Source organism: Poeciliopsis prolifica, unplaced genomic scaffold (assembly GCF_027474105.1).
Source record: "Poeciliopsis prolifica strain line A6 unplaced genomic scaffold, Auburn_PproV2 SCAFFOLD288, whole genome shotgun sequence".
In the NCBI taxonomy this organism is placed as follows: domain Eukaryota; kingdom Metazoa; phylum Chordata; class Actinopteri; order Cyprinodontiformes; family Poeciliidae; genus Poeciliopsis; species Poeciliopsis prolifica.
In genome coordinates, this window is record NW_026562663.1 from 401 (window position 1) to 26,558 (window position 26,158).

At 38.5% G+C, this 26,158-nt stretch overlaps 3 long non-coding RNA genes across 5 annotated transcripts; 2 read left to right on the forward strand and 1 right to left on the reverse strand.

Annotated features, from left to right (window-relative positions):
* Positions 1 to 752: 752 nt before the first annotated feature.
* Positions 753 to 11,831, reverse strand: LOC129357722 (uncharacterized). The gene is made up of 3 exons (XR_008605571.1): positions 11,748 to 11,831; positions 1,451 to 1,537; positions 753 to 836 (listed from the first exon to the last, which is right to left on the reverse strand). It is a non-coding gene; the product is annotated as an uncharacterized LOC129357722 (long non-coding RNA).
* Positions 11,832 to 12,775: 944 nt separating this feature from the next.
* LOC129357721 (uncharacterized) lies at positions 12,776 to 26,118 on the forward strand. The gene is made up of 3 exons (XR_008605570.1): positions 12,776 to 13,030; positions 25,623 to 25,748; positions 26,028 to 26,118. It is a non-coding gene; the product is annotated as an uncharacterized LOC129357721 (long non-coding RNA).
* On the forward strand, positions 16,177 to 21,438 carry LOC129357720 (uncharacterized). Of its 3 annotated transcripts, XR_008605568.1 has the most exons (5): positions 16,183 to 16,616; positions 17,491 to 17,587; positions 17,695 to 17,812; positions 17,906 to 17,999; positions 18,282 to 21,438. It is a non-coding gene; the product is annotated as an uncharacterized LOC129357720 (long non-coding RNA). The 3 variants fall into 3 exon arrangements; XR_008605569.1 differs by lacking the exon at positions 18,282 to 21,438 and having other exon boundaries at positions 16,177 to 16,616; positions 17,491 to 17,582; positions 17,906 to 18,053; XR_008605567.1 differs by lacking the exon at positions 18,282 to 21,438 and having other exon boundaries at positions 16,187 to 16,616; positions 17,906 to 18,053.
* Positions 26,119 to 26,158: the final 40 nt, after the last annotated feature.

Sequence of the window (26,158 nt, forward strand, 5' to 3'; positions counted from 1 at the left end):
AGCACCACAATACATCAAAGATCTGCTGTTGTTGTTTACAACAAGAAAGTTACAGCAAAGAGGGGGAAAAAACTGCTTTATCTATGCAAAATCACAAAATGTAGTTATAAAAAACAGATGCCTGGATTATATGTTCAGCCTTATTAACCATGTATGCAACTCAAAATGCTGAAGAAAGGTTTTAGACTTGTGACTTGTGTTATTTCTATGGAATCACTTCTATATTCAGCCTGAAAGAGCGAGTGTATAGGAATGAGTGAGCAGACCAGAGCCAGACTGATCTGCTTGAACACACTGCTGTAAACACCGTCCTATTTGAGCTCTTCACAAGAAGCATGCAAAGATAATAAAACGAAATAACACAGAGATCTTAAGGAATACGGCCACCTCATGACAATAAATAAAAACTGAAAACAGAGAAGCACAGTATATGACAATTTATTGCAAATTGAGTAGAATCAAGGATGCCTTAGAAAAGAACATTTTGCCAATTTGAGCAATAATCTGAATTTGACTGCATTGCTTGATAACAACTATCAATTTGTAGTGGATGAACTGGACCATTAATCTATTAAAGGCCATGACACAACAAGGGCTGTGAATTGGTACTATATAATTAAACTGAATTGAATTAAAATTTATGATGTAAGTCTTTATCAAATTTTACAAATAGAGTAGATCTCGGCATCTACTCTACATCACAGCCTAATCTAGAGAAACTCATCCATGCGTTTATCTTTAGTCACATTGATTATTGCAACAGCGTCTTCACAGGCCTGTCCAACAAATCAATCCTCCAGCTGCAGCTGATCCAGAAGCTGCTGCTCCTGTTCTCACTAAAACCAGGAAGATAGAGACATAACAGCAGTTTTAAAGTCCCTCCACTGGCTCCCTATAGCTCAAAGAATAGATTTTAAAATACTCTTGTTAGTTTATAAATCACTGAACGGTTTAGCACCACAATACATCAAAGATCTGCTGTTGTTGTTTACAACAACCTTCCAGACTCTCAGGTTCTGGTTCTGGTTCTGTTCTGCATCCCCAGAACCAGAACCAAGAGAGGAGAAGCAGCTTTCAGCATCTATGCACCAAAAATTTGGAACAAACTTCCAGAAAACTGTAAAACAGCAGAAACCCTGACTTCCTTAAATCTCAACTAAAATGCACCTGTTTAGAGTTTAATTTGAAATGTAATCAATTAAAAATTTAATGATGGAATAATGTATTGTTTATTCTATGTTGCATTACTTTGCGTTTTTGTGTTTATAATGTAAAGAACTTTGAAATGCCTTGCTGCTGAAATGTGCTATACAAATAAAATTGGTTGATTGATTGATCTAATGTTGGTGAAATACAAAGCTTTAAAAATCTGCACAATGAATATAAGCACCACTGTTGAACTGGAAGAGGGTGTGTGTGCTAAAGCATGACTTGTTTCTAAATTTAGTACCTGGAAGAGGTTTCTGGTAGGCCCTAGTATGGCTCTTGTTTCTCCAGTGACAGCCTATCCCATCCAGGATCCCGGCATGCCTGAGAACTGTTGAAATGCACATCAGGTTTCATTACCAGCAACTACAACGGTAAAACTGTTGATCAACTATGGAGTTTATTACTGCCTGGACTGCAGTCTGACTGTTACCCTGTCTGAAAAACATAATTTTTCTGTATGTAAGTACATGTGAGGTTTTCTGTCTGTATTAATTATTGGGAGAGGGAAAACAGCTATTGAAAGACACAATTCTGTACCTTTGATTGTAAAGTTGCTGAAGTAGCTTCCATAATTTATGCTTTATAAAAAGGACAGTTTCTCTGATCTTTTTGAACCTGCAGAGCAGCTGTCAGTTTTGTTATATTAAAATGTCCTTTGGTCTTCCTCAAGGACATGACTGATCTGAAAGCATCCATCTGTTCTCTGTCACTCTTCTTAACTGCTCTGAACTCAGTGAGAGCAACACTATCTCATCTTACTGCGATCAGAGGGAAGGAAACAGTACGGAACCAAGACCAGTCAAATGCTCCCTGTTCTTTCATGTATGTCTTATGACTGGACGATACTTTGTTCCAGCTTTCTGTCCATTATTTTGAAAAACAACTAAAGATTGGACAGCGAACATCTTACATCTGTGCATTTAGATCTCAACACAGATACTCATTTTGATGCAATTGTAGACTGGATCATTGTAACAAGTCTTACCTCAGACTGTTATTTTAGATACCAAACAGTTGGAGAGCCTGTTTGGTATCTCATTAAAGGGACATGTCATGTCAAGAACAAAGTCAAAAAGTTCCTCCCATCATATGAAGGACCTTATCCAAATATTGCAACAATTATATAATGTTAAGAATTAAAAAGATGAAGAACTTGATCTTAGCTCGTTAATTAATTCTTAGTCCCGAATTCCTGTGTCTGTGTAAGTGTGCAGAGAGAAAAGAGCAATCATACGACGTCAGACTTCAGATATTCAGAGTTTTATCCAGAGAAAATCAATCCAAGAAGAACTTTACAATAAGCTTCTCACCTAGAGCAAAAGTCCAAGATATTACAAAACAGAGACAAAGAACTGAGTAAAAAAGACAACAGAAGATGCATCCTCCGGGAAAACTCTCACCCAGCACAAAGAGATTCCAACTTCTGCTGTAAACGAAATCATTTTATAGAATGCGTAATCTCATCATTTAAATATATGCATTAGGAGGTGTGTTCTTTTTCCTTTGTGTGGGCTGTCTCAATGTTAATTTTATTACCTCCTGCTAAAGAGCCCCCAAAGCAGATATACGGCAAACCCTTCTCGTATCAGCCGCTGTCCAGTTTGATATATGATTGCAGCTGCAGCGCTATCTCTGCCTCAAAATGTTTTCACAAGAAAGTAGTTTGTATTTTTAACCAAGCTTGCACACAATGTAATGCTAAATAATGACTATAAGTTTGGATCTAATAAGTAACTATTTAAAAACATGCTTAAAGAAATATAGTTAATTCTAATATAGATAAAATTATTTATAAAAAGTTTTAAGATCCTAGTGAACTTTTGAACCATGCTCAGGAATTTGTTAATTGCCTGGCATATAGGCTCCTTATCTCAAGAGATCCAAGGAGTCTAGCCCTATGTTTTCTGTTTCTTCTGTCTGATCCTCCTTTTAAGAATTTATCTGCGTTTCAGAGATTGAGCCGTTGTTTTTAGTTTCATCTAAATTTATATGAACCTAGAGTGTACTTTAACTTTCTATGTTATATTTTATATGTGTCAAAGCTATCCTGTGCAGTATTGTGCTAACTTAAAATTCTATGTCAACAATAACTAATGGCTTTGGACAAAATCAGTTTTCTTCCTTGGGTCAGTTTAAACAAAAAAGACAGATTAGATTTATGGAAAATCATATTAAAGGTCAAGTATTAAAATAACACATTCTATTATCACTTTTGAAGAAAAGCACGGTTTGGTTTGAAGAAGAAAAATGTTAGATTTCCCTTAAATAAAAAATGAATACCTTCATTTAAAGTGTCTTAAATGAAGGTATAAATACTATGATACTCTCAGACGTAAAGCTTATTCGTGTCCAATAACATCTCTGTTTTCATAAGCACACATACCACTAAGACATACTGAACTCAATGAAAACGACTCTACTTCAGAGACGGAGTTCTGGTCCGTCGGTTCGATTGCCTTGATGACATACAATGCTACCCACAAATTGTGCTGCCACATAAACTACAACTTGATGTGATGAGACAGATGCATGACGGTCAGTGGGTGGACATTTTGGTGTAGAGCAGACCCTGACCAGATTAATAACCCGATACTACTGGTACCATAAGAGGGAGGATGTTGCCCTCTGGCGTAAAACCTGTACCAGCTGTGCATCAAGGGCTCGATCCCAGAAGACACTGCAAGCTCCCATGGGAAAAGTCCAGGAAGGAGTGCATTGCAGTGAATATTATAGGACCACTAAATGAGTCTGAGCATGGAAACTGCTTTGTGCTTGTGATACGAGATTACTTTACAAACTGGACTGAAACATTTCCTATTCCAAACAAGTGAGCTGTGACCGTTGCCATTATCGTTGCTAGTGAGTGGGTGTGCCGCTATGGAATCCCTCAAGCACTAACACAGTGAACAGCAATTCACTGTGTTAGCAGTGAATTGCTAACACAGTGAATTGTAGACAAGACTCACACAACACCATTCAGGCCGCAGTCAGATGGTTGAGCATTTCAACGCAGTGGCGGAGCCAGAGGGGTGGCCGGGGTGGCACTTGCCACCCTCAACAGAGCCTTTGCCACCCCTACTGCCACCCCACTGGAAATGGTAATTTTAAAATATAATACTTATGAGATCAGCAAAGATTTGCCAGGAAAACTGTAATTTCCGACTGTCCCTGAAGGCAGCCCGACGCTGTTCATTGAGATGCATCCCTGCTCCAACACACCTGAATCAAATGAATGGCTCATTACCAGACCTGTTCAGAGCTGATCTCGGTCTGCTGGAGTAAGGCTGCATCTAAATGTTGCAGGACGGTAGCTCTCGAGGATTGGACTTGAACACTCCTAGAGTTACACCATCGAGGAGTTTTGCAGGTATTTACATTTTACCGCTCAGCAGTAACCACTGTTTCCTTCCTAATGAGAGGCGGCACTTGTCATACATTTGTAAAAAGAAAAAAAATGGTTGTGCACCGCTGCATAGTGCCTCGTTTATTATATTAGCCATGCTAGTGCTGATAGATCGTGTTTTAGACAGATTCTTTTAACATGTTTTAGTGACATGCTGCCCTGTAATGTTTTATATCTCCCAGCTCTTGCTTGAAATGTGTGGTAAGAATATGTGAAAAAAAAGTTTTATACTGACTGAAATGTAAGTAGGCTATGTCATATGAAAGCTTTGAATTATAACCTAACTAGTTATATTAATTAATTTTGAATGAAAGGAAACAAATATTTTTTCCTTTTGTTCCATGAAACGGTCCATTTGTATATGGAGCCCTCTGATAAAGCCTTGCTCACCCTTTGGCCACCCCTTGAAAAAAAGTCTAGCTCCACCACTGTTTCAACGGCACCCTCCAAAAGACTCTGGCTACTACAGCAGCTGCCATTGCGATTGGGACCTGATGATTCTTTATGCTGTTATGGCATACAGAGCAACCAAACATAGTGCTACAGGCTTCTCTCCAAACTTTATGATGTTGGACCGAGAAGTAAGTGAACCAGTGGACCTTGTGCCAGGTTTGCCTCCTGATCCGGAACACCCCACTGCTCCAGAGTATGTGCAGCAGATGCAGGAACAGTTGTTGGCTCACCAAATCCCTAGAGCCCTGGGAGACTCGGGGCTCTTCTCACAAGTGCAAAGAGACAGTACGATAAGAACTGCTGCTATACACAGAATAAAGTTGGAGAGCCTGTTTGGTATCTCATTAAAGGGACACGTCATGTCAAGAACAAAGTCAAAAAGTTCCTCCCATCATATGAAGGACCTTATCCTCTCCGGTTCTTTTACCGGACACAATAGAACCCAAGGTTCAAGGTGACCAGTTAAAGCGCTGCTGCAGCTGGGAGCCCTTGGACAACACATGGGTCTTGGTCCAAAGTCAACACTGAGAACCTATGGAGGTTCCACCACCAATCTTAAGAGGAGGACTTGGCAGACTGTGACCTGGACCTGCTTGTTCTCTGATGCAACCAGTGCTGGCTGTTTCCTGCTGCCTACCTCAACTGCATGGGTCCAAATCTGGATGTGTTCACCCCATCTTGCCCTTCCACTGTCAACCATGAGAATGGTGGGGGTGCGATGGGATATTCCCCTCCTTTGGGCACACCAGTTTGATGGTGTAGGCGTCGGTGCAGAGAACCAGACCAGTACGGCACATGGATAATTCCAAGTAGGGCCATGGATTCAGTTTAGGGTTCCAACTATTCTAGTAAGCTAAAATTATTCAACAAGGCCACATATATCTATTTTCTTTATTACTGTTCAATTGTTCAAACTTTTAAAAAAAATTAACCGATGAGCAAATGGTTATCTAAAAGAACATGTTTTGCTGTATGTTTTTCATACCTGATAGTGTTCAGTTTGTGTCCTGCCTGGTCATCATAAATGCCATTGAGTAATTTCTTTCCTCCTCTATGGCATGTAAAGCTTAATTTTGCAAATATAGCTTCACCTTACATGAGCTAAATATATCACTGGGATATGTAATTTGATACTATACCTCACCTATATGTAATGATGATTGACATAGCTATCTCTTGTTAGCTATAGGGATTGTGCATCAGTTTTATGGGTTGTAAGGCTGGAGTGGAATTATTGCTTAAATGCCATCCAGAGTGGGGGTACTGTTGCAGAAAGTGCCTCCACTATATGATGATAGCTCAGTAAGTGGTGTGTATGTTGAGTGTGGATGAGTGAGATGTGTGGCAGCTGTCCTCCAGTCAAAAGGGGATGCTGCGTGCTGAAACCCACATGCTAGCTTTATAGTGACCTTGAATGATTCAGTTCAACAGCCAAACATTTATGCTAGTGTCCTTGTGTGAAGCTGAGTTTCAACTTGAAATTAGTTTTGATTCTCCTGCTTGGCTTTGTATATTTCTGAGGGATTTTTTTGCTTCAAAACACCGTGTTTGATAATGTTTGATAACGTTTGATAAGACTAAAATTTCTCAATGTTTGATATTGCCTAGCAAAATGTTTTACATCAGGCTACATGGCTGCTATTTTAATATATGGATGAGCTCCTCTAAGTTGTAGTTGGTGATATGTTATTTTCTGCTGATCATTTATGTGACTAAAACAAACAATATTTTTAGATCAACTTCTAAGGTATGTGAACCTTCTGTTAAAGTCATTTGGAGGCTCAGAATCAACCCAGTACCGATCCACATTCTCAAGAGAGAAAAACTCACCTGACGTAAATTACATTTTTAGCTATTGGAGTAACGCTTAGGAGAAATTAATTTAATTTAACAACATGCATTATGAGTCATGTTGTGCTTTAAGTGGACCAGTATGCATTGGTAAGTTTTCATTTTTTCTGTTCAACGTACTAGAACTTTTTCCCAATGTAAGCTTAGCACTGAGACACATTCAAGTGTTGTAAAAACTATTAAGTCAGTCTTTTTCCTATTGCTTCACACTACACATGCGTTAAAAAACATATGTTTGCTCCTTACCCGTCAAGTGTTGGATATGACAACATGGGTGGACGGAGACATAATTGTGATATGGAAAACTATGGCTGGAAAGAGGGGTGAAATATTGTGGCTTCCCTGCCAAAATGGAAGACTTGACAGGCATGGCTTGCTCTCCTTCTGACCTGTAACTGGCGCGCTCTGCTTGCAGACAGAGGGACCAAGGCAGTCTGTCAAGTTTCCTGGTGAAGAGATGGAGCCAATGCACAGACCGTCAGTGTTGAACCATGTATGTTCCAGACAGATCAACAGGGTGTCAGGAGCCTGTTGATCAGAAAGGATGTCATCAGACTTCTACTCGAATGGAGTTTCCAGAAGAGGGGGAGTGTGTGGAGGTTCCTCCATCTTCTCCGTGTTAGTATTCCTTTCTTGAGTGTTAGTATTTAGTTAATGTTTTATATTGATAATATTTATATTGATATCACTTTTTCTTTGGTGATGGGTTTTTGGTATTAAGTTGTTTACTAGATTGGGTGCACACATTTTAGTAAACACTTGGTTTATTTAGAATATTAACTATTTTGTTTTTTGTTGAGTTGAAGGACTGGCTGGGAGGATTTGATTGTCTTGGGTCAAACCAGTAAATGGAACAAACCATTAGGGTGTGGGAAGCAGGGAATTTGAAGTGGAAGATTCCTCCTCTCGTCCTATTGTTAAAATATTTATGGTGTTAGGTTGTTCTGTTTTATAGTTGTGTTAAAGTAAAATGTGATTTGAATTTGTTATTTATGTTTATGTATTGGTTGTTTTTGTTTCTCCCCTGCCCCTCCTTGTGTGTGTGTAGGCTAGCCTTTGTATATAAATTCCCCTGTGTGTTCATTGTGAAGAGTCAGTTTTTGTTTTGAGTTGGTATGCTTTAGTTGATTTTTTTTTTGGGGGGGAGGCATTTTTCTTATATTTCTTTTGAGATTTGTTGTAAAAAGAAATCTTTGTTAAGCTCTTTTGAAAAATTAAATAGTTACTTTTTTTATATGCCTTTGTCCTTGGTTTTGCTGGTTGGACCATCACAATAACATACAAGGATGTATAAGTATTCTTAGCCCCTGAACTCTCTCAACTTTGGCTACAACTGAATCACCAGTATGCTGTATTTAAGGAAAATAAATAGTGTCTATTTACTAAGCAATGTTGCTATGACTGAGGCTATTAAAAAATTCAAAACCTTTAGGAGGGTCTTTTGTGCTTTTTTTGACGTAGCAGCCCCCAAAATCTCCCGATGGTATTAACCTCTCCTAACCGCTCCAGCACTGTCAGTTGAGACAGTGCTGGAGCACAATGCCCATGCCCTTTTTTAAAAGTCTTCACTGTATTTTCCAGTGGTACCATGACAAGGGAAAAAACTTTTACAATCTGAGATGCACAACAAACTTGACAGAAATGTGTAATACATAATTAACCCCTTAACCTGCACCGGAACGCCCTCATGCTGTTTTTCCATTGTATTTTCCGGGGCTGAGATTTAAGGGTTTAAATTCCATTACGATGCTTTTATTGGGCAACCTAGAGTCCCCGCCCCCTCCTCCTATGATTGACACCACATTTGACCAATAATGTTATGAAATGGTTTTTCGTGCCAATAATATCCACAGAGCGATTTGAGCTCATTTTCACATGTCTTTATAGAGCTTTGGAAAGTGGCATCACTGCTGTAGATGTACTCTGCAGCGAAGGATATGAAGGGATATGGGCGCCATTTTGAGGGGCCATAAACATAACCAGCAAAAATGACTTTCTTGCAGATTTTTGGAATCCTAGTTTCTTATAATTATTTAGTGATGGTACAAGGTTAGATGTAATGTCCGATCACATGACCAAAATGGTAAAAAATTGCAAAACGGACTTTTGTTTCACCGTTTTCCTGCCTGGAGAAACAACGTGGCGATGGAGTTAAGCTAACAGATCTAACAAAAGGGAGATGAATGTCCTGGGTATCAGTGGTGAGACTTCCTGATATTATGTTCTCCAACATCCCAAGATACCAAAAAGTTTGATCCAGACATGTCCATTCAGGTGAGTGTCTAAATTTGCTTTGTTGATGTTGTGTCATCATGCTTTGCTATGATTTTGTCCGGGTGTATTCATGTTTAGTTATGTTGAGTTCATTTAAGTGGCTCAACCTTGTTAAGGTCGTACTTTATTGATCCATTGGGAAGACTCCCTCAGGAAATTGAAGTTACCAGCAGCTTACAGGCAGAAAGGTGGCACACAGTGAACAAAATACAAAAGAATACAACAAATACAAATTAAATACAAAGGTACACACTAAATGTCAGTAGGCAAAACCCTAAATTAAGCAGAAATAAGTAAGGAGTAAGAATATAAATAAAATATAAATACAACACAAAAGAAAATATAGGAATTTGGAGGATAGATTGACCAGTGATATGATATTGCACTATATGGTTTGGCCTGATAAGTGTGAATATTTGCAGAAAAATACAAGGGGTCACTACTCCACTATTCTTCCCTCTGTCCTGTGTCACCTCCCACCCTCCAGTGAGAAGTTGTACAGTCTGAAGGCGTGGGGGACAAAGGAGTTCTTGAATCTATTGGTCCGGCACTTGGGAACCAATAGATTCCCAAGTGCCAGAAGAGCCTGTCACTGAACAGGCTCCTCTGGCTGCTGATGACGGCATGTAGAGGGTGGCTGCTATCGTCCATGATGTCCAGCAGTTTGTTCAGTGTCCTCGCCTCTGCCACTGTGACCAGAGTCCGCTTCACGCCGACCACAGAGCCGGTACGCCTGATCAGTTTGTCCAGTCTGTACGTGTCCTTCTTGGATGTGCTGCCTCCCCAGCAAACCACGGTGTAGAAGAGGACACTGGCAATCACTGACTGGTAGAACATCCACAGCAGTTTGCTGCAGATGTTAAAGGACCGCAGTCTCCTCAGGAAGTACATCCTGCTCTGCACCTTCCCATACAGGTGGCTGCTGTGTTTTGACCAATCCAGTTTACTGTCCAGCCACAGCCCAAGGTACTTGTAGGAGTCCACGGCCTCAACCTCAGTTCCCTCTAGTACAACTGGTCTCGGCTTTGGTCTGGACCTCCCATAGTCTATAACCAGCTCCTTCGTCTTAGCGGTGTTGAGTTCTAGATGGTTTGTGTGGCACCAGAGAGCAAAGTCCCTCACCAGACAGCGATATTCCTCCTCTCTGTCGTCCCTGATACATCCGACTATGGCTGTGTCGGACTATTTTAGTCCGAGTTTTGTCAGTGGACATCGAGGTTCTTCCATTCTTGTGAAGTAAACAATTTTACTAGTGTTTATCAAATGTACAGAATGAATACTAATATGTGTTCTGATATGTCCTCTTCAAGGCAAAACGACATATGAAATGGATGAGCTCAATCCAGACTAGGTTCCAGCGCTGAATCTGGATCACTGCGAGGTAAACGCCACAACATCGGACCAACATGAGTCAAAGAGGCGATACAGCAAGACCATGATGGATCAACAACTGGGTGAGCAAGTTACAGAGATTGTTTTCATTATAAAACACAGTAGTGGTGGCTATAGAAGAGGAGCAAGAGGCTGAGGAGGAAACCCCAGCAGAGGAGCTCAGCAAGGCTGCTCCGAAGAGCAACATGAACCATTTGTGTTGATGAAATGAATCATATGTTAGGTAAAAATTTGATACCTAAAATATTTCAGGTAATAAACATATATGTAATGAAAGATTTTATTTTTAAATTAACATTTTATGTGATTAAAGTAAACAATTATTTAATCTGACATTTTGCAGTAGACATTTAATGTAAACAATCAAACCAAATGAAAGAGCCCATCTTTAAACATTTAATGTAATCAAACAGTTCAAAGTAAACAATAAAGGTTATGAAATAAATCACACTTTAATATTTGTTGTATTTAGCATATTTCAGGTAAGAAGTGAATATGTAATGAAATAGATCCTGGCCTAGAATTTTATGTAATTGAACATTACAGGTAACAAATGTTATGATCGTCTGAGGTAATACATTTTATGAACATTGTTTAAAAATATTTGTAAAATATAAAATTAGTTAAAAAAAGAGGGGTTAAATGTAATAAAGATGAGTGTGCTTCATCTATACAGTAGAACAATTTCATATTGATTATGAATTAATCAGGCCATGATTTGGAAGCTATTTAAGAAAACGTTTAATAGTAAAGTTATTTAAAATATTGAATATGATTTAAAATTTAATAGAGGCTAGTGCCTCGTGTAATTATCACTTTTTGTATCAGTTGGTCACAAGGCAAGGCAGCAGTGTTTGGTTCAGAAATTGACGGTATGAGCGCTAGAGGAGGAATTAGCATTCATAAATCGGGTCAATCTCGAGCTAAATGCCCCTTACACCGCGGAGCGCAGATATCCAATATCCAACTTGTAAACAACTTCACTGCGGTCGGTAACACAATGTAAATGGCGAAATAACGTTTGTTTTAGTCTGTGGCCTCAAAAGACTGCACCGAGCAACGTAAGCTCCGGAGCGGAGACAACAACAACCACCTATCATTTTAGTCTAGCTTAAGCTAACCGGAATATTTACAACTCTCTTGTTCATATACTGACATTTCTTACCTTCTGTCTCTTTGAAAAGGTTTTCTTCGTCTATACAACATCTTTGTCGAAAGAGAGAGCATGTGACCCCTGTCTTGGCTTCACTTCACTGGCTGCCTGTTTATTTTAGGCTCTGTTTTAAAATTCTTATGTTTGTTTGTTTTTAAATCGCTGCACAATCTTGCCCCGGCTTGCCTCACTGAGCTTTTTCACACTTACATACCTTATCGGTATCTAAGGTCTGCAGATCAGTTGGTCTTGGAGGTACCGAGATCTAGACGGAAGCTCAGAGGGGACAGGGCTTTCTCTGTCGTGGGTCCTAAGCTATGGAATGACCTGCCTTTGCAGGTTATAGAGGCTCCTTCACTGTCCATTTTTAAAGCTCGTCTTAAAACCCATCTATTTTACTTGGCTTTCAACTCCAGCGAGATCTAGTTTTACATTGTTTGTTTTAAACTGTAAGAGTTTTTATTTGTTTTTATCTATTTTATGTACAGCACTTTGTATCAGCTGTGGTTGTTTTAAAGTGCTTTATAAATAAAGTTGGTATGGTATGGTCTCTCTCTTCTGTTTTGAGCCCAGGAGTTTTTTTCTGCCGCCCATCTTTAGCTCCCTGTGCTCAAGTGTACGGAGCCCCCTTGGAGACATGGGGACTTTTTTTCTTTTGCGTTCCCTCGCATCGCAAAGGTTTTGCGAGGGAACGCAAAAAATAAATAAATAAAAAATTCCCCATGTGCCCTTGGGAGCTCGTACGAGTGTACTTATACAATTCAAATTTAAAAGAAAGAAAAGAAACGCGCCTCAGTTCATTGTCGAAGCTGTGTGAGAAGAGAGAGCAGCTGGCAGGAGGGCAGGGGCAGCTAGTCAGTGCTGTCCCTGTAACGTAGTTAATATTGTACAGAATTCCACTTGTCTTTACTTCCAAGTTTGGGTTCAGGTGTAATGGGTGAAACAGCACCCCCTCCTGGTGGTTGGCAATGTTAAATATAGTGAACATGGATATCTCGTTGCCAGTTCATGAGAGATGGGCGCGAGGTAGGTTCACTGGGAACATTGTAACGGTCCTGTAAAATGTTCTGTTAGTTTGTTGCTAACATAAAATACTATTCCTCGTAAGGTGCTGTACTGCCGGTGATGAACCTGGTCCCTGATTATTTTATATCCTGTTTCATACAGATAAACTACATCTTGTATCATCCGGTCTCCTGGTCCATATTCACACAACGCAGAGTACTGACGAACAGCCATAATAATTAAAAAGGTTACATCCCTCTGCTATTGATAATTTCATATACAAACAGCGGGTAAGTACATAAAATGCTGACGACAAAAAAATTCTCCACATCGTTTTTGCGCTCCCTCTAGTGCAGCGCCCCTATGCGTTGCATATAGTGCATTCCCTACTGGCGACATACTGGCTCTGCTCATCATTCAACCTTTGTCATTTGTGGAGTGATACTGACCCCAAGTGGCCAACGACTGAAATACTTTGTAAACTGACTGCTGACATACTTAATATTATTAACAGAAATGAATAAGTATTTGTACTATAACAATGACGCATTTCTTGTGCGTATGCATGTTTTACATTAGGGCCAGGTGATGAACTTCTCAGAGCTCTGTTAAAAGCCTGGGAAATTGATTTCAAACCTAACCCTACTTTAAATGTCTCCACAACTCCCTCTGTAACCTGCTGTGTTCCTTGGTCTTCATGATGATGTTTGTTCTTTATTGTTATTGAACATACTTCAGAAGTCTTCTAGGAAAAAACACACTGCTGGAATGTTTGCTGATTAGTTGGCTCCTGAAGAAAAACTAGCTGTTGCACTAGCTGTTATTTCAGGTCACCAAATTAAGCACTGAATCCAAGTGTAACTCATACTTTCCAGATTTTTCTTTGTCAAAAATTTTTGAAAACCCTGCAGGAATTTATACTTCATCGCTTAGTGTTGATTTTTTACATAAAATTCTGAGATACATCAAAGTTTGTAATTGAAAGGAGAGGGAAGAGGAAAAAACTTGACTGAGATACACATACACATACAAATCATTGCAGCTGTTCACTTAGGAAACTTCATCTTCAATGACATTAGTAGCTTAGTTTTTCTGGTTTGCTCTTGACCCTTAGACCCCACTTTTGTCTGACTTCATAAGAGCATGTCTCCATGCCAGCAGCATGGTGAGCTCCCGGTTGAAGAAATTTCAGAGAATAAAAGCAGTGAGGAGCTGAGCATGGAGGATAATGGTGGAAGTGTATTTTGGTGGCTCTGGGAATCTTTCCTGGGAGTTTCACCTGAGGTACAGAAGACTACAGTTGAAACTCTCTCACTATTTCTCTGTACTACTGAACTCTTTAGTTAATTTCTTCTCATGTTGGTGTTCTTTGTCAACTGAAGGTCAGCTGCCACATTGAATATGGGCTAGACATGGCATAGACAAGGCTGTATGTTTAGGAAACATAATTAAGAAGTGAGTGAAAAGAAACTTGAAAAACAGATGAGAGCGCTCACAATACTCCCAATTCTCCTTCCTCTGAAAGCTGCATGACTAAACTTTGTTCTGGGTTTCTTTGCTCTCTTTGTTACTTTCACCTCCTTAACCTGTTCCAAAATTTGTACGGACAATTCCTTCATTCATTGCTTGTACATCTCTTCTGTTGCTACTGTTTTCAGTTCCATTGTTTGAGGCAAGCAGCACATGCGTCAGTTATTTTTTCTTCCTCTAGATGGCACTGTCAGGCAGGGATTGTAGTTTGTTCAACTGACATTCATTGAATGAATGTCAGTTGAACATTCACTGAATGAAACCTAATTTTTTTCTCTTGGTGTTAGAAAGCAGAGCTTGTTGTTTCAGAGGAGAAGGAAGTAGTGACTGGCCTAGGTGCTGGTCAGACTGCAGAGGATGGAAAGGTAACACAAGAACATTCTTTGTCCTTTTGATTGGTTTCAGCAGGATACATCCAGTCATCAAATTTTGTCAAAAGTTTTTGTAAACCATGTAGGAATTTTCCATTGTCAAATCCTAAAAGTGGTTCTGATGCAGTAACAGAACCAGACACCGATTCTGATTTATTTGGTCCCGTAATGCTTGGTTGAACATTGGCCAAACAGGCCAATCTTTTATTGTGCATCTCTACAATAAATAGAGATGCACAGAGAATTCAGAGTTCAGCTTGATCAGTTTAGACCATGAAGGCTGAAAATTTGCTGTGGTTTGAGCTTTTAATATCTGTCATTGTTGACAGACTTTCTGCCCTGTTACAAGTGGCCTTAAAACATAGGTAAAGAGACGGACTCGACAGGCAGCCCCTTTACGCTGATTTGCAGAAACATGAACTGGTGTTGTTGCTCCAGTTCACAAACACATGTAGTAGTGTTTGTGAACTGGAGTGTGTGATGTTGCCATTAGAGATAGTTTGTGAAGCCAAATGTTTAAACTAATTTTTATTTCAGATCATATTTATATATATATATAGATGTCCTTAATCGGCCATTTGTGGCAGAATGCATAGAGAAAACTACTCATTAATGAACTGTTGAAATATGCATACATAGTTTTCTCTGGATTCACTGGGTATTTCTTGAACATCTTTTTACATTGATGTAATTTGCCACTATGTTGCTTTGATTTAATTGCTAAAATAATATTTAAACACACAACTGTTATCTTGAAAATTCTATTTATGAGTCTGTCACATGGTTTAAAAGGCAGCACACAACCTTTGTGGTGTGAATATTTGAATGAAATCATTTATTGCGATCCAGTCTGGAAGAGGCACACTATAGCGCACAGAGAAAGAACCTTTAGCCTAGGGTAGTGTCTTGAGTGACAGTTCTACTTGAAAATAGAACCAAACCAGATAGTGGCACATACCACTGTTGTGTTTCACCATGTAGGAATTTTTTGGCACTTAGTTGATGCATAGCTTTCTAAGCCCTCACTCAGAGCTCCATGCCACTCAGTTCAGGTTTGATTTTTGAATGCTCACGTGTTTGAAATATTTCCATCTTTATTTCAGATGTATAAATGAGCAGATCTTAGAGGTTTGTCTCTGTGGATTTTTGTTAGAACTGTTTTGTTAAGGGAACTGCTTACATTTTCTGTGGAATACACAATGAGCTATGCTAACTGTGCTGATAATGCATTAGTAACTACAATATAATTACTCTATTGTAAAACTTTGTTCTACAAAGACTCTCAATCTCTCACACAACTGGTGTGATATTACTTTGGCATCTGTTATAACATATTTAATATTTACTCACACCAGAAAGCTTAGACGTACATATTTTAAATCATAAGTTAAATCTAAAACTGATAGAAAATTTTACAAATACTAGAAGCTAGAAATCAGCCTGAAATCTTCTGTCAGTGCAGGCGCGTACAGAGGGGGGTGCTTTGGGGGCTTGAGCACCTGCCCCTTTTGCTCCATGGCCCCAAGTGCCCTTTTGGTGTTTTTTTTTCCTTACACATGTACTACAATTATTACTATATTACTATTATTACTATTATTATTATTATTACTTTGCAAGAAAAACAACACAATAAGCCCTCCGGTCACATTGTTACCTTTGACCTTTTGCCCGTGACGCACGACGCACTTGCCTCTCGCGCGGTGAGATAAGGCGGCTAACTGCGGAGCTCAAGCTAGCGACGTTCCAGATTACAAAACAGCTTTTGGTGAACTGAAAAAAAATATTTTTGGTGAAAACACTGGAGTCGGCTTGCTACTTGTCAGTTAACGGAAAACGTTAAATGTTGTATCGTTTCTCCTTCAGCACGGAGTCGCGGTTTAAGCAGAAATGAAATATAACAAGACAGGCGTCTTAGAGAATATAAGTCTCTAAGTCCGCCTTTCTCTGAATAAACTGAGCGGGAGGAGACAGACAGGTGAGGAAAAGCTGTTCTTATCTATCGATCCAGTATTTTTATCATCAGACATTAGGCTGTTGTTGTGCTATGAGCTAGCTGCTAGCTAATGACTTTGCTAGCAAAGCAAGGTAACTATAGCTTCCCTGTATTGTTAATGACAGCAGTCATTCTTCAGTATTACTTATGCAATAGGGGCACACCGCCCGTCCAAAACCTATCATCTCCATAATGGATATATGTCCGATTTTCTAATTTTCTTTGGTGAATGATGTATTAGGTAAATGTATCTTGAAGGAGAATTTAAATAAAAGTCCAACAAGGATATTCATTTAGAATTAAAAATAACTCATCCTGAACTACCATGATAGATATAATGTATGTAATAATCAAACTGTTTCTGTCCAATAAAAGCATTTCATTAATGAAGGAGCAAACATAAACTTTTATTTGCACACATCAGAAATCTTTGGTTTTGATTTTAGGCTCTCCCCAGACCTCATGTGAGAATCACAAGCAAAACTTTGAATAGCAAGCAAAGATTTCTGACATGCGCAAATAAGTTTGTTTGTTTTGCAAATAATTTTTTTAAGTCATGAGATAAAAAATTGTGATTTCAGTTTAAAAAAAAATTTAAGTTAAACTTTTTTTGTTGAAAAAAATGTTACAATTCAAAATGTCTTGATCACAATTTTATATTATTTAATTGAGGTTAGTATTTGAATTGAATAATTGTGAAACAAATTGAACTCCATAGGAGAGGTCTCATTTCTCTTAAATTAATATTGTTATGCTATGGACTGAAAAACATATTGGTTTAAACACAAGGGTAAAGAATTGGTAGTGTGGTTTATTATAGTGTTCTGATCATAATTCTTTGTTTTGCTTTTTTCAGTTCAAAGACGCCACGTAAAGAGAGACGTCAGAAACAAAAAAGAAAGGCAGTGGATTGTTGACCAACTGGGTCAACTGTACCAATCATTCACAGTGAGGTTGTTAACATTCTTCAAGACATGACCAACAGAAAACTGTTGCTATGAACAAAAGAGAACAAAAACAGCAAAAAATGCTTAAAAGTTTGAAATTTGTTTTTAAACAGTTAAAAGGCAAGAGACTGAAATAAATAAGACTTCACTCAACACAGAAAAAGAAAAAGAAAAGAAAAGAGAAACTGACAAGAAAAAAAGAAGAGGAAAGATTGAAGAAAATGTACATAGGTACTTACAAAATACACTAAAACACAAATAGAGTAGTCTTTTCTCATAGTGACATACATTAATTACATTTTTGCTTTTGTTTTTTTCCTGCAGTTCCACGTTAAAGTTTGATGCAGCTCTGTTTTTCTGAATGGACCGTCTTCATCTCCACTGCAAGTACAGCAACCCAAGCAGATGTTCTTTGATTGTATGTCTCACAATTTTGTAATCTATCATTGTTAATTAAACTCTGAGAGCTGTGTGACTTTGTTAATATTCTGTCCTGAAATGTGATTTGATGTGCCCTTTTTTTTTTTTTAGCACCTGCCCCTTTACTAGTCTCTGCACGGCCCTGTGTCAGTGCATCTTTAATGATAAGCTAGCACAAAATTAACTCTTAACACCTGGCCACAAAATCCTAATCAACAACATATGAGAAGATTTTTTGGGGTGTATTTTGACTGATCTGATCCTGTACATGTTTCTTCAGGATATTGAGAGCTCTACTGACACTGCAGAAGCAAGTTCATCTGAAGCTTTGACAGAAGCTCTGGACCCAGGGAGAACCCAGGGAGAACCCAGTCCTTGTTGGTAAACACAGCCTCCATTGTCAACTTCTCCCAGTCTGACTCTAGGCCCCAGCACAGATGTGTAGTTTCCTAGATGTAGCTTTTCCTGTCAATGTCTCAAAAATATATGATGTTCCTAAGAGATATCTTTTATTACACTAGAACCTATGAATTGTCATTTCCCTTCAGAAACCTGTTGCAAACCATCCAGCCTTTTTTTTAGAAACCCTGTTACAGGTCAACCTGCCAACATTCTGTACATCTGTATTTAATATACATACAATCATCCATAAAACTGTGTCTCAAGTTTTATTAAGACCTGTGGAGCTCTTTCTTGTAAAATTTTTGTCAAATTACAATGACATTTTCAAGAATTAATTTTTGTAAAGGCTTTAAATCTAACTTAAGCTGAATGTAGAAAACTGTTCTGCATTTAAAATCCTCGCATTCACAGAAAGGTTTCTTTTTGTCTTCTGACGCAAAAGCTCATGGTTTCTCTCCATTATTAAAAAAAAGCTTTTGCTGGAAACCTTTTCTACATTTTACACATTTTTCGACTTCCAACTCTGCTCTTAGAGACCAGCCTCCGTTTTTCCTTTAATATTTCCATGAATTAATTTTGGTCTCCATTGGAACTTGCTTCTGTTTTTGTTTTTGTTTTAATGCCAACTGTCTTTGAGTCTGTGACTAAAGCAGAGGTATATTACCAAAATCCTCTTTCAAATAGTATAGCACATTACATACAACTGTCTGGAATAGTGTGAAACATGACACATCTATAACATTCAATTGTTGAAGCTCACAAGATTGGATAATTTGGGATAATGCCTTCAGAAAAATTAGTGATTTGGGGGAAAACCTGGAACTCAATCACTTTCAGACTTTATGGAATTAAGAGTTTCCTGAATTTTAAAATGTGGTTTAATCTGGTAAGGGGTTCTTCAATACTTTAGTGACCAACTATTGCCAGCTACCCCATTGGAGAGTGACTTTTAGCCAAGTCTTTCAAATTAAAATGCAGTTTTAAGTTTATTCTTACATCTCCCTGATCTGTCAATGTAGAATTAGTTAGAATCCCAGAATTCTTAGAGAAACATGCATGTCAACCCTGTCAGGGCAGGTAATAAGTAATGTGGACATCCTCTCTGAAGAGGACTGAAATTGAAGTAGATGTGTGCTAGAAGATTTCTTGTCTTCCAAGTTTCTGAGCACAGTATCTGCAACAGGCGTTTAGTGGATTGAAGGTTTCTGTGGCACCAGACAAAGGAAAGTGCTGTGATGGAGCGAGTCTTCTGTCTTGTTGTAAGTCTTCTTCTCTGAGGAGATGCAATGTCAGACACTGAGAAAAGATTCATGGAAATGTATTTTAGACTTAATTTTTATAATGTTATAGACCGCTTACAATACTAATACCATTATGAATTTTAACCTTTTTATTTGTCTGCAGAGTTTTTTTTGAATGCATCTACTATATGTGTTTGTGAATTAATACACAGGAATATGCTGTTTAGTTAATGAAATACTTTCTCAGCTAAGTTAACATCTCAGCTACTACTATTCCAAACAGATCCCTGATTTATGACAAACCATCTGATAGATTTTCTCTGCTTTTTGATTGTTGCCATGAAAATGCAGTGGTTTCACCTGATAACTGCTTTATAAACAATAAATAGATATCTGATACAGATATCTAAATTGTTGTTTTTGACAACATGTGGGTTTCAGTTGACAGCTGTTGGTTATTACGCAATAGCCAGCCCCGCCCTAATCCGCACAACTCCTCTGGACTGACTACTGACCAGCTCTCCATCTAACGGGTCCGGAAAGTTCCTGAAACCTGGGTATTACCCTGCAGAAGGCCTGAGAGGGACAATCTGGCTAAGCTGGTGTGGAGAGAGACTCGTCTAGCTCTAACTACCTATATCCAGAAGTTATGACCCTTGAGATCTATTTGGGTTGAGAGTGGAGCCTCAGTTGAATCAGGAGCCAAAGTTATTCCAGCGGAGTGTCAGCTTGTCTTCCCTCTGGGTCCGGTGCGAAGCTCCTCTGTTGGTTTCCTTGGCCTGCTGTTGCTCGATCCACTTGCCGGGGACGAAGAACCCCAGCTCTCCGTTCCTTCGCATATTTATATTCTTTCCTCCCGTTGTTGCGTGCGGGGAGCGGATTACATGGTTTCTCAAGTATGTGATTACTTCATACCAGGTTCTGTTGGACCTCAGTGCATCTTTTGACATATTGCTGAATGGACTGGAGAGTTGGGTTGGACTCTCCAGTTCGGTGCTCGACTGGTTTGAATCCTACATAAAGAACAGGAATTTCTTTGTTTCAGTTGGAAACTTCTCATCAAAGAGGTCAAAGGTCACATGTGGGGTACCCCAAGGTTCAGTCCTAGGACCCCTCTTATTCAATATTTATATTCTCCCACTAGCTCAGGTTATAAAAGGTAATAATATTAGCTACCACAACTATGCGGATGACACACAGCTCTACATTACAATGTCACCAGGTGACGCTGAACCCATCCAATCACTGAATAAATGCTTAGAGCAGATAAATATGTGGATGTGCCAAAACTTTCTCCAACTGAACAAAAATAAAACTGAAGTCATTATTTTTGGACCTAAAGAGGAACGATCTAAAGTCAATGCACAGCTTCAGTTATTACAACTAAAAACTAACAATCAGGCCCGAAACCTGGGAGTAGTGATGGACTTGGACTTGAACCTCCAGAGCCACATAAAGACAGTAACAAAATCGGCCTTCTATCACCTGAAGAACATCTCCAGGATTAGAGGACTAATGTCTCAGCCAGATCTAGAGAAACTCTAGAGATCTAGAGAAACTCATTCATGCGTTTATCTTTAGTCGCATTGATTTACTTGAGATTTCCTTCAAATCTCAAGTAAAAGGCCCGTTATGATCTGTTTTCTGCATAAACCCTGGACAGATCTCACCTCCTCACACCAGTTTTTATGACACAGCAGCAGAAACTTCACATTACATGCGTGTGTTGTTCCTGCTTCTGTTCAGTCGTTTTCATGTGTTTCTATGTAAAACAAAATGAAGACAATAAATATTCTGCAGTGATCTACTTGTCAGTGTCTTCCTTTCCTGTGTTAGGAGCTTTTGAGACAGCACTGTAAAGTTGTGCAGACTGTTGTACTCTAGACACACAGTTCACACACATCCTGGAGATACTGCAACAGGGAAACTGTTAAATCTAGAAGTCCTAAAAACCTGAAGAAGCCTTCTATCAACACACGATTTATTCACACTGTCTGACATTACATTCAGAATACATTTTTACATAAAAAGTATTCAGCCCTTTGGATATTTAACCCTTTTATTGTTTTCACAATCAAGTTGTCAAAAATTAGCTTTTTTGACAAAAAATTCTTTAATGCTAATATGCCAACATTGTCATTGTTTTCATATCTACAAAACAATGACAATCAAAATGGAAATCTGAACACTAAATTTAGCACGGATATTAACACCCTATAAAGTGTGTGAACTTACTCTGACTTAATTCAACAGAGGTCCAGTTGCGAGTATTCTTGCAATGAGTGGAATGGAGATCATATGACTGCAGAAAGTATGCAGACTTCAGACACTGTAGAGCCATCCACACTGATTCCAGCCAGAGGTGTCCACTTACTTATTTTATGTTAAATATTTTTAAGTAATTGCCATTATTTTGAAGAAATCAGATTTCATTTTGACATTAAAATTGCTTTTGTCCAAAAAGTCAAATCTTGTTGATCATGTCTGATTTGATAAATTAATATCACACGTAAAACATCACAGGGAGAGTTAGCATATATAAAAAATACCTCCTCCTACCCTCCTATTAGAACTGGTCTTTGATCAGACATGATGTTATGCATCCTGGCAGGTGTAACGTAGTTAATATTGTACAGAATTCCATTTGTCTTTACTTCCAAGTTTGGGTTCAGGTGTAATGGGTGAAACAGCACCCCCTCCTGGTGGTTGGCAATGTTAAATATAGTGAACATGGATATCTCGTTGCCAGTTCATGAGAGATGGGCGCGAGGTAGGTTCACTGGGAACATTGTAACGGTCCTGTAAAATGTTCTGTTAGTTTGTTGCTAACATAAAATACTATTCCTCGTAAGGTGCTGTACTGCCGGTGATGAACCTGGTCCCTGATTATTTTATATCCTGTTTCATACAGATAAACTACATCTTGTATCATCCGGTCTCCTGGTCCATATTCACATAACGCAGAGTACTGATGAAAAAGCCATAATTATTAAAAAGGTTACACAGGCAGATGTGACCTTATTGTAATATATATGTTGGCTTTTTATAGTTATTTTGTGTTGATTGTTAATTGAAAGCACACTCAAAATACCTGTACGTGTGTAATACTGGATTTGTAAACAGTAAAAAGAAGATTTCTCTGGGTACTTATTCAACTACAACCTCATAAATCTGATAATAACGAATTCAAATCTTTTATGCTTACAAATGTTAAATAAATTGCCTGATACACGCAGACAAAACTGCCTTTATGCACAGATACGGTTACGAGTGCACCATTATTTTTGAGACTCATGTCAAGCTCCAACAGCTTCAGATTTGTGCATAAATGGGGTGTTTAAATGCTGTTGGAAAGCTGGGTCATATGACTTTTGCTCAGAATCTAGTGTTTTCATCCTCTGAAAGTTTATCACTGTGCTTGTGCCAAAGTGACAAAGACATTATATTTGTTGGAAAATTGAATATTTCAGTCCTTATTTTATAATACTCCAAAATTCTTTATAGACATTTTGTGGATTTTAGAGTGGTATAGATGAGATTGCGTGGTTAATAAAATGACCACTCGGTGGCGGAATGGTTCGCTGGCTGGATAAACAGGTTGTCAAACAAAGAAGCAAGACTTAAGCGTCTTGTGCACTCGTAACCAGATCTGTGCAATTTTGACCTATGTGGATTTCAAGCTCTGGCAACTGATCCCAGAGCTCAAGCTGGCATCAGTTGTTCTTTAATTCTCCTTCTGCATTTCACCTAATGGGCATCAAGGTAAGGTCAGAGGTCAGTCTCCAGCACAAAGCTCCTGCAAGGAGGAGCCATAATATTACTGCATAGGAAATTCCCGCCATAGTTTCTCTCTGAGGAGATGCAATGTCAGACACTGAGAAAAGATTCAAGAAAATTATTTTTCTTCCATCAACCGGAATGCAACGTCGCTGCGTTCCACCCACAAAAGTGGTATCAAAATTTGCGGCTCAGCACCGGGAGGGGTGCTATTAATTATATGGAGAATTGGAGTTACGATGGCGATGTAAAAAGCGAAAAACGAGCTAAATTTCCAACTGCCAAAACACAGAGCATAACTGCCACCAACTGCCGCTCCACCAGAGTGAAAAATGAAGTGGATTTTTGACCCCAAACCAATTTTGAAATCGACGTCATGCCCACACATATCGCCCTATCGGTATCAAATTATGAATTATGAGTTTTGACTTAATGCTGTAATTTAAACCAAATAATTATTTCACAATATGTAAGAAAGAAAATTGCTCTCACATAGTTAATGAACCACATTTATCGATTACTTTCACATTATCAAGTTAAAATATCTACTTATTTTACTTTAGAATAATTTAAATTCTTGTTTCAAATTGCATGAACAAATTTTCTGATCTGATAATGAATTTTATTAAACATCACAATGAATTCGGCTCAGAAACATTTAGTGTGAACAGAACATTATCTTGAAGCTTTTCAAACTGTCAGTTGAATTAAAATAAGCACTTGCCTTAACACACAGGAGACATATCAATGTACACACTTCCATCTCACTCACGATGCAACACGGGATACAAAAACATGCCACTAAGCACTCTGGGAAATAGTTCCCACTCCTGTCTTTTTCTTCTTTCGTTTTTTTTAAGTGCTAACCTCAAAACTCTAGTTTATTCAACTATTGGCAGTTTGACAAAATTGATGAAAAGTTAACACAATTTACTACTGTAAGTGTATCTTTCACAAACTTACACATTTAGGTTCAAAATATAAAATTCACTAAATTTATTTGACTTAGAGAGTAGGAGATAGTAGTAGGAACATAAATACATGCCGCCGAAAAGATTGAAAATGTTTGTTTGTCATGTTTACATCCCAAATGCAGAGATTTGAAATTGTTAGGGATGAACATTCAGGACAACAAGCAGCTAAGTCGCAAAACAGTCCTCTTTCAAAAATATCACCACTCTATTATTCATTCTTGAAGCAATAAATTGATTTGGCTAACAAAATCACCAACAACCAGGAGAACTGTCTCAACTGGAATTGATAGATTAGGTTGAATCTGAATCCCATTCTCATCACCCCTGAAGACCCCATCCCCGTAAACAGCGTTGTAAGTGTTAAAAATAAAAATGAAGATATAGAGTCAGTGGAAATAAAGAATATTTGACAAACAATACAGAAAAGAAAAGATCAAAAACTTTTCTTTCATGTATTGAAAGAAATACATACATGTATGACATACATGTATGTCATACAGAGACAACTCTTCCACAATCTCACAGACTCACGACATACAGCAAGCACAGTGTTGCCAGATCTTGCGAAAGAAACAAGCAACCAGCTGTATTTAAAGCTTTTAAAGCAGATTTACAGCATATATCTGCATATAGCACTGCAATACCCCAAACCATGTACCATTAGATTTTTGTTTATTTTGCCCGAAATTGCAAATAATGAATAAACTTGGGAACAGTGTGTTTTAATCTAGTAAGGGGTTCTTCAATACTTTAGTAATTAACCAACACTCCCAGCAGGCAATACAGTAGAAAGAAGGTAGGGAGCAAAGAAAGAAAGAAAAGAACAGAGAAAAATCAAAGAAAGAAAGCAAGAATAAAGAAACCAAGGAAATAAAGGAAGAAAGAAAAGATTAAGCAAAGAAGAGTTCATTTTCCCAGCAGGTTGTCTCCTGATGAGGCTGATGTGGAGAGGCACTCAGCTCAGAAGAAGTGGGATTGCCTTCACATGCTGCTTTGGAGGACAGCATGAAGGAAGCTGGCTGAAAAAGAATGAAAAAAATGATGTTCTTGCTATGGTTATCACCTTTGAACAGAAGCCACACTGTTCTCCCATTGGTGCTATGGAAGCTCCTGTAGGGACTGATTAGACTTTGTGTGTGTCTTTGACTTTCCTTCAGATGTTTCTCTCTCCCTTCTCATGTATGCTTTTTTTGTGCACAAGACTCTCTCTCTCTCTTTATCTTGAAGGTGACAGACTCATCTATGTAGGGTGGAGATGGAACAGCAGGACATATGATTGGCACAAAACACCTGAAAGAGCTCCATGAGACATCTGAATAGACGGAACACACACTTGCTGAGCTAGCGAATCAGGTAGGTATTTGCTATCAGGCTGTTTATCAGACAATGGAAAGAATCCCACATTCACAGATGTTGAATGTGGGTAATGTTCTTCTCAGGACCAACGACCACAAATGAGACTGAGGATGTGTTCAGTAAAATTTCAACTTTTTTCACAATTCTGTCTTTCCTACAAATTCACAAACAATCCAAATATCCTAAATGAAATCTCATTATCCACCTTTCTTCTCCAATTTGATTGTTATTCTGATACTACTGATGCTTTATGTTTTCTTTTTTTTTCCTTGCCAGGTTGGCCGAACCACCTTTCTGGTGAACCCCCCACATTTCCTCGCCCCATCCACAAAGTTGCCAATATCAGCTCAGAAGAAGTGGGACTGCTGTTAGGTTCCTATTGATATTATTTAATTATAAGAAGTATT